The sequence below is a fragment of the Aegilops tauschii genome, chromosome 6, assembly GCF_002575655.3.
Source record: "Aegilops tauschii subsp. strangulata cultivar AL8/78 chromosome 6, Aet v6.0, whole genome shotgun sequence".
Classification (NCBI taxonomy): domain Eukaryota; kingdom Viridiplantae; phylum Streptophyta; class Magnoliopsida; order Poales; family Poaceae; genus Aegilops; species Aegilops tauschii.
The window spans coordinates 477,745,853-477,755,389 of NC_053040.3; positions in this window are offsets into that span (position 1 = coordinate 477,745,853).

Sequence of the window (9,537 nt, forward strand, 5' to 3'; positions counted from 1 at the left end):
GCTCGTGATGGCAACTCACGAAGACGACACAGAATGGTGTGCGGCTACACTAGTAGAAAAAGGCCCATTTGACCCGGTTCATAAGGCCCATTTGTCCCGGTTCCGGAACCGGGACTAAAGGGTCGGTACTAAAGCCCAATACCTTTAGTCCCGGTTCGCCCATGAACCGGGACAAATGGGGCTCCACGTGGCCGCAGCGGCTTGCTCAGGCAGGGGGGCCTTTGGTCCCGGTTGGTAGCACCAACCAGGACCAAAAAATGTTCACGCGTCAGCAGTTCAGAGGCTGGGGTTTTTGTTTTTTTTTGGAGGGGGGGGGGTTTGGGGGTTTTGGGGGTTTTGTAGGGTTAATTTAGGGGTTTCATATATTGTGTTAGCTAGCTAATAGAGAGAAGTGTCCTCTCTTATCTCCGTGCTTGGTCGACGCTACGTACTATACGTATAGAGAGGACTCGACACGCTAGCTAGTAAGCAAATGAAGGAAACCATTAAGTACACAAGATCGTCATGAACATATACAAAGAGAAGTGATCGACCTCTCTTTCTCCGAGAGATTGGTCGAACAACAAGTTTTCGTACATCTATCCGACGCTACCAGCTACATATATACAATATAAGATCTCTTACAATCCCTAGCATCTGATGTGAAGTTCCACATGGTATTCTCCATCTTTATCTATGACGTGGTCAAGAAAGAATCCCGCCAATTCCTCTTGAATTGCTTTTATGCGATCTTGTGATAGGAGTTCATCCCGCTGCTGCCAAAGCTAATTTGAAGAAGGTGGTCAATCCATATATATGAATGAAACTCAACACAAATGATGGTAATAAAATAAAATTGTGAATATTATTGCTTACGCACTTCATAATCTTCTTTAGAGTAGCCCCGCTTAGAGGTCGTTGCGTTGTAGATGTACTCGCAAATGTAGTATCAACAAAAATTATTCCCGCCTTCCTGCCACAACCACTTTACGAGAAATAGAGGTCAATCAAACTGATAATCTAGCATTATAAATGGTATTGATGAAACTAGCTAGAATCAATGGGAGATGCGCGGAACTAGCTAGTAGTACTTACTTTCGGGTGTGTAAATCGCAGCTTTCCCGGCAGTCCCGGAGCTTCTGCGGTGAACACTTTCCAAACCCTGCGAGACAAAGAAAATAATTATTACTTGATATTAGGAAATGAACAAATTTGCCGATATGGTGCGATAATGATCGATTGAACTTACTTCTCGAGCATTTCAGTCATGGCCGCATACTCCTTGGGATCTTTTCGTCTTGAGACTAAGACGGTTACTAGTCCCTGAAGGAAATATGCCCTAGAGGCAATAATAAAGTTATTATTTATTTCCTTATTTCATGATAAATGTTTATTATTCATGCTAGAATTGTATTAACCGGAAACATAATACTTGTGTGAATACATAGACAAACAGAGTGTCACTAGTATGCCTCTACTTGACTAGCTCGTTGATCAAAGATGGTTATGTTTCCTAGCCATAGACATGAGTTGTCATTTGATTAACGGGATCACATTATTAGGAGAATGATGTGATTGACTTGACCCAATCCGTTAGCTTAGCACTCGATCATTTAGTATGTTGCTATTGCTTTCTTCATGACTTATACATGTTCCTATGACTATGAGATTATGCAACTCCCGTTTACCGGAGGAACACTTTGTGTGCTACCAAACGTCACAACGTAACTGGGTGATTATAAAGGTGCTCTACAGGTGTCTCCGAAGGTACTTGTTGGGTTGGTGTATTTCGAGATTGGGATTTGTCACTCCGATTGTCGGAGAGGTATCTCTGGGCTCTCTCGGTAATGCACATCACTTAAGCCTTGCAAGCATTGCAACTAATGAGTTTGTTGCGAGATGATGTATTACGGAACGAGTAAAGAGACTTGCCGGTAACGAGATTGAACTAGGTATTAAGATACCGACGATCGAATCTCGGGCAAGTAACATACCGATGACAAGGGGAACAACGTATGTTGTTATGCGGTCTGACCGATAAAGATCTTCGTAGAATATGTGGGAGCCAATATGAGCATCCAGGTTCCGCTATTGGTTATTGACCGGAGACGTGTCTCGGTCATGTCTACATAGTTCTCGAACCCGCAGGGTCCGCACGCTTAACGTTAGGATGACAGTTATATTATGCGTTTATATGTTTTGATGTACCGAAGGTTGTTCGGAGTCCCGGATATGATCACAGACATGACGAGGAGTCTCGAAATGGTCGAGACATAAAGATTGATATATTGGACGACTATATTCGGACACCGGAAGTGTTCCGGGTGATTTCGGAGAAAACCGGAGTGCCGGAGGGTTACCGGAACCCCCCCAGGAGAAGTAATGGGCCTTAGTGGAGAGAGAGAGGAGCAGCAAGAAGGGGCCGCGCGCCCCCTCCCCCTATGGTCCGAATTGGACTAGGAGAGGGGGGCGGCGCCCCCCTTTCCTTCTCCCTCTCCCCCTTCCTTTCCCCCTCCTAGTAGGAGTAGGAAAGAGGGGAGTCCTACTCCTACTAGGAGGAGAACTCCTCCTCCTGGCGCGCCAACAAGGGCCGGCCGGCCTCCCCCTTGCTCCTTTATATACGGGGACAGGGGGGCACCCCATAGACACAACAATTGATCTATTGATCTCTTAGCCGTGTGCGGTGCCCCCCTCCACCATATTACACCTCGATAATATCGTAGCAGTGCTTAGGCGAAGCCCTGCGTCGGTAGAACATCATCATCGTCACCATGCCGTCGTGCTGACAAAACTCTCCCTCAACACTCGGCTGGATCGGAGTTCGTGGGACGTCATCGAGCTGAACGTGTGCTGAACTCGGAGGTGCCGTACGTTCGGTACTTGATCGGTCGGATCGTGAAGACGTACGACGACATCAACCGCGTTGTGTTAACGCTTCCGCTATCGGTCTACGACGGTACGTGGACAACACTCTCCCCTCTTGTTGCTATGCATCACCATGATCTTGCGTGTTCGTAGGAATTTTTTTGAAATTACTACGTTCCCCAACAGTGGCATCCGAGCCGGGTTTTATGCGTTGATGTTATGCACGAGTAGAACACAAGTGAGTTGTGGGCGATATAAGTCATACTGCTTACCAGCATGTCATACTTTGGTTCGACGGTATTGTGAGATGAAGCGGCCCGGACTGACATTACGCGTACGCTTACGCGAGACTGGTTTCACCGTTGCAAGCACTCGTTGCTTAAAGGTGACCGGCGGGTGTCTGTCTCTCTCACTTTAGTTGAACCGAGTGTGGCTACGCCCGGTCCTTGCGAAGGTTAAAACAACACCAACTTGACAAACTATCGGTGTGGTTTTGATACGTAGGTAAGAACGGTTCTTGCTAAGCCCGTAGCAGCCACGTAAAACTTGCAACAACAAAGTAGAGGACGTCTAACTTGTTTTTGCAGGGCATGTTGTGATGTGATATGGTCAAAGCATGATGCTAAATTTATTGTATGAGATGATCATGTTTTGTAACCGAGTTATCGGCAATTGGCAGGAGCCATATGGTTGTCGCTTTATTGTATGCAATGCAATCGCCCTGTAATGCTTTACTTTATCACTAAGCCGTAGCGATAGTCGTAGAAGCAATAAGTTGGCGAGACGACAACGATGCTACGATGGAGATCAAGGTGTCACGCCGATGACAATGGTGATCATGACGGTGCTTCGGAGATGGAGATCACAAGCACAAGATGATGATGGCCATATCATATCACTTATATTGATTGCATGTGATGTTTATCTTTTATGCATCTTATCTTGCTTTTATTGATGGTAGCATTATAAGATGATCCTTCACTAAATTATCAAAGTATAAGTGTTCTCCCTGAGTATGCACCATTGCGAAAGTTCTTCGTGCTGAGACACCACGTGATGATCGGGTGTGATAGGCTCTGTTGGAAATATGCCCTAGAGGCAATAATAAATGGTTATTATTATATTTCTTTGTTCATGGTAATTGTCTATTGTTCATGCTATAATTGTGTTATCCGGAAATCGTAATGCATGTGTGAATACATAGACCACAACGTGTCCCTAGTAAGCCTCTAGTTGACTAGCTCGTTGATCAACAGATAGTCATGGTTTCCTGACTATGGACATTGGATGTCATTGATAACGGGATCACATCATTAGGAGAATGATGTGATGGACAAGACCCAATCCTAAGCATAGCATAAAAGATCGTGTAGTTCGTTTGCTAGAGCTTTTCCAATGTCAAGTATCTTTTCCTTAGACCATGAGATCGTGTAACTCCCAGATACCGTAGGAGTGCTTTGGGTATACCCAACGTCACAACGTAACTGGGTGACTATAAAGGTACACTACGGGTATCTCTGAAAGTGTCTGTTGGGTTGACACGGATCGAGACTGGGATTTGTCACTCCGTATGACGGAGAGGTATCTCTGGGCCCACTCGGTAATGCATCATCATAATGAGCTCAATGTGACTAAGGAGTTAGCCACGGGATCATGCATTACGGTACGAGTAAAGAGACTTGCCGGTAACGAGATTGAACAAGGTATTGGGATACCGACGATCGAATCTCGGGCAAGTAACATACCGATTGACAAAGGGAATTGTATACGGGATTGATTGAATCCTCGACATCGTGGTTCATCCGATGAGATCATCGTGGAACATGTGGGAGCCAACATGGGTATCCAGATCCCGCTGTTGGTTATTGACCGGAAAGGCGTCTCGGTCATGTCTGCATGTCTCCCGAACCCGTAGGGTCTACACACTTAAGGTTCAGTGACGCTAGGGTTGTAGAGATATGAGTATGCGGAAACCCGAAAGTTGTTCGGAGTCCCGGATGAGATCCCGGACGTCACGAGGAGTTCCGGAATGGTCCGGAGGTGAAGAATTATATATAGGAAGTCCAGTTTCGGCCACCGGGAAAGTTTCGGGGGTTATCAGTATTGTACCGGGACCACCGGAAGGGTCCCGGGGGTCCACCGGGTGGGGCCACCTATCCCGGAGGGCCCCATGGGCTGAAGTGGGAAGGGAACCAGCCCTTAGTGGGCTGGGGCGCCCCCCATTGGCCTCCCCCCTGCGCCTAGGGTTGGAAACCCTAGGGTGGGGGGCGCCCCACTTGACTTGGGGGGGAAGTTTCCCCCCCTTGGCCGCCGCCCCCCCCCCCCCCCATAGATGGGTTCTTGGCCGGCGCCCCCCCCCCACCTCCCAGGGGGCCTATATAAAGGGGGGGAGGGAGGGCAGCAACAACACAGCCTTTGGCGCCTCCCTCCTCCCCTGCAACACCCCTCCCTCTCGCAGAAGCTTGGCGAAGCCCTGCCGAGATCCCGCTACATCCACCACCACACCGTCGTGCTGCTGGATCTCCATCAACCTCTCCTTCCCCCTTGCTGGATCAAGAAGGAGGAGACGTCGCTGCTCCGTACGTGTGCTGAACGCGGAGGCGCCGTCCGTTCGGCACTCGGTCATCGGTGATTTGGATCACGGCGAGTACGACTCCATCAACATCGTTCATTGGAACGCTTCCGCTCACGATCTACAAGGGTATGTAGATGCACTCCTTTCCCCTCGTTGCTAGTATACTCCATAGATGGATCTTGGTGATGCGTAGGAAATTTTAAAATTTTGCTACGATCCCCAACAGTGGCATCATGAGCCAGGCCTATGCGTAGTTACTATGCACGAGTAGAACACAAAGCAGTTGTGGGCGTAGATGTTGCCAATTCTTCTTGCCGCTACTAGTCTTATCTTGTTTCGGCGGTATTGTGGGATGAAGCGGCCCGGACCGACCTTACACGTACGCTTACGTGAGACAGGTTCCACCGACTGACATGCACTAGTTGCATAAGGTGGCTAGCGGGTGTCTGTCTCTCCCACTTTAGTCGGAACGGATTCGATGAAAAGGGTCCTTATGAAGGGTAAATAGAAATTGGCATATCACGTTGTGGTTTTACGTAGGTAAGAAAAGTTCTTGCTAGAAACCTATACAAGCCACGTAAAAACTTGCAACAACAATTAGAGGACGTCTAACTTGTTTTTGCAGCATGTGCTATGTGATGTGATATGGCCAGAAGATGTGATGAATGATATATGTGATGTATGAGATTGATCATATTCTTGTAATAGGAATCACGACTTGCATGTCGATGAGTATGACAACCGGCAGGAGCCATAAGAGTTGTCTTTATTATTTTGTATGACCTGCGTGTCATTGAATAACGCCATGTAAATTACTTTACTTTATTGCTAAACGCGTTAGCCATAGAAGTAGAAGTAATTGTTGGCGTGACAACTTCATGAAGACACGATGATGGAGATCATGGTGTCATGCCGGTGACAAAGATTATCATGGCGCCCCAAAGATGGAGATCAAAGGAGCAAAATGATATTGGCCATATCATGTCACTATTTGATTGCATGTGATGTTTATCATGTTTTGCATCTTATTTGCTTAGAACGACGGTAGTAAGTAAGATGATCCCTTATGATAATTTCAAGAAAGTGTTCCCCCTAACTGTGCACCATTGCGAAGGTTCGTTGTTTCGAAGCACCACGTGATGATCGGGTGTGATAGATTCTAACGTTCGCATACAACGGGTGTTGACGAGCCTAGCATGTACAGACATGGCCTCGGGACACACGCAATACACTTAGGTTGACTTGACGAGCCTAGCATGTACAGACATGGCCTCGGAACACGGAGGACCGAAAGGTCGAGCATGAGTCGTATAGAAGATACGATCAACATGGAGATGTTCACCGATCTTGACTAGTCCGTCTCACGTGATGATCGGACACGGCCTAGTTAACTCGGATCATGTTTCACTTAGATGACTAGAGGGATGTCTATCTGAGTGGGAGTTCATTGAGTAATTTGATTAGATGAACTTAATTATCATGAACTTAGTCTAAAATCTTTACAATATGTCTTGTAGATCAAATGGCCTACGTTGTCCTCAACTTCAACGCGTTCCTAGAGAAAACCAAGCTAAAAGATGATGGCAGCAACTATACGGACTGGGTCCGGAACCTGAGGATCATCCTCATAGCAGCCAAGAAAGATTATGTCCTAGAAGCATCGCTAGGTGAAGCACCAATCCCAGAGAACCAAGACGTTATGACCGCTTGGCAATCACGGGCTGATGATTACTCCCTCGTTCAGTGCGGCATGCTTTACAGCTTAGAACCGGGTCTCCAAAAGCGTTTTGAGAAACATGGAGCATATGAGATGTTCGAAGAGCTGAAAATGGTTTTCCAAGCTCATGCCCGGGTCGAGAGATATGAAGTCTCCGACAAGTTCTTCAGCTGTAAAATGGAGGAAAATAGTTCTGTTAGTGAGCACATACTCAGAATGTCTGGGTTACACAACCGCTTGTCTCAGCTGGGAGTTAATCTCCCGGATGACGCGGTCATTGACAGAATTCTTCAGTCGCTTCCACCGAGCTACAAGAGCTTTGTGATGAACTTCAATATGCAGGGGATGGAAAAGACCATTCCCAAGGTATATTCAATGTTGAAATCAGCGGAGGTGGAGATCAAAAAGGAACATCAAGTGTTGATGGTGAATAAAACCACTAAGTTCAAGAAAGGCAAGGGTAAGAAGAACTTCAAGAAGGACGGCAAGGGAGTTGCCGCGCCCGGTAAGCCAGTTGCCGGGAAGAAGTCAAAGAATGGACCCAAGCCTGAGACTGAGTGCTTTTATTGCAAGGGAAGTGGTCACTGGAAGTGGAACTGCCCCAAATGCTTAGCGGACAAGAAGGCCGGCAACACCAAAGGTATATGTGATATACATGTAATTTATGTGTACCTTACCAGTACTCGTAGTAGCTCCTGGGTATTTGATACCGGTGCGGTTGCTATATTTGTAACTCAAAACAGGAACTGCGGAATAAACGGAGACCGGCAAAGGACGAGGTGACGATGCGCGTCGGGAATGGTTCCAAGGTCGATGTGATCGCCGTCGGCACGCTACCTCTGCATTTACCTACGGGATTAGTTTTAAACCTCAATAATTGTTATTTAGTGCCAGCTTTGAGCATGAACATTGTATCTGGATCTCGTTTAATTCGAGATGGCTACTCATTTAAATCCGAGAATAATGGTTGTTCTATTTATTTGAGAGATATGTTTTCTGGTCATGCCCCGCTGGTCAATGGTTTATTCTTGATGAATCTCGAACGTGATGTTACACATATTCATAGTGTGAATACCAAAAGATGTAAAGTTGATAACGATAGTCCCACATACTTGTGGCACTGCCGCCTTGGTCACATTGGTGTCAAGCGCATGAAGAAGCTCCATGCAGATGGACTTTTGGAGTCTCTTGACTACGAATCATTTGACACGTGCGAACCATGCCTCATGGGTAAGATGACCAAGACTCCGTTCTCCGGAACAATGGAGCGAGCAACCAACTTATTGGAAATCATACATACCGATGTGTGCGGTCCAATGAGTGTTGAGGCTCGCGGAGGATATCGTTATGTTCTCAGTCTCACTGATGACTTAAGTAGATATGGGCATGTCTACCTAATGAAACACAAGTCTGAAACCTTTGAAAGGTTCAAGGAATTTCATAGTGAGGTTGAGAATCAACGTGACAGGAAAGTAAAGTTCTTACGATCAAATCGTGGTGGAGAATATTTAAGTCACGAATTTGGTACGCACTTAAGGAAATGTGGAATCGTTTCACAACTCACGCCGCCTGGAACACCGCAGCGAAATGGTGTGTCAGAACGTCTTAATCGCACTCTATTGGATATGGTGCGATCTATGATGTCTCTTACCGATTTACCGCTCTCATTTTGGGGCTATGCTTTAGAGACTGCCGCATTCACTTTAAATAGGGCTCCGTCGAAATCCGTTGAGACGACACCGTATGAATTATGGTTTGGGAAGAAACCTAAGCTGTCGTTTCTAAAAGTTTGGGGATGCGATGCTTATGTCAAGAAACTTCAACCTGAAAAGCTCGAACCCAAGTCGGAAAAATGCGTCTTCATAGGATACCCTAAGGAAACCATTGGGTATACCTTCTACCTCAGATCCGAAGGCAAGATCTTTGTTGCCAAGAACGGGTCCTTTCTGGAGAAAGAGTTTCTCTCGAAAGAATTGAGTGGGAGGAAAGTGGAACTTGATGAGGTGATAGTCACCCCTTCCGAACCGGAAAGTAGCGCAGCGCGGGAAGATGTTCCTGTGGTGCCTACACCGACTGGGGAGGAAGTTAATGATGATGATCATGAAGCTTCGGATCAAGTTATTGCTGAACTTCGTAGGTCCACAAGGACACGTTCCGCACCAGAGTGGTGCGGCAACCCTGTCCTGGAAATCATGTTGTTAGACAATGGTGAACCTTCGAACTATGAAGAAGCGATGGCGGGCCCGGATTCCAACAAATGGCTAGAAGCCATGAAATCCGAGATAGGATCCATGTATGAAAACGAAGTATGGACTTTGACTGACTTGCCCGATGATCGGCGAGCCATAGAAAATAAATAGATCTTTAAGAAGAAGACAGACGCAGATGGTAATGTGACCAT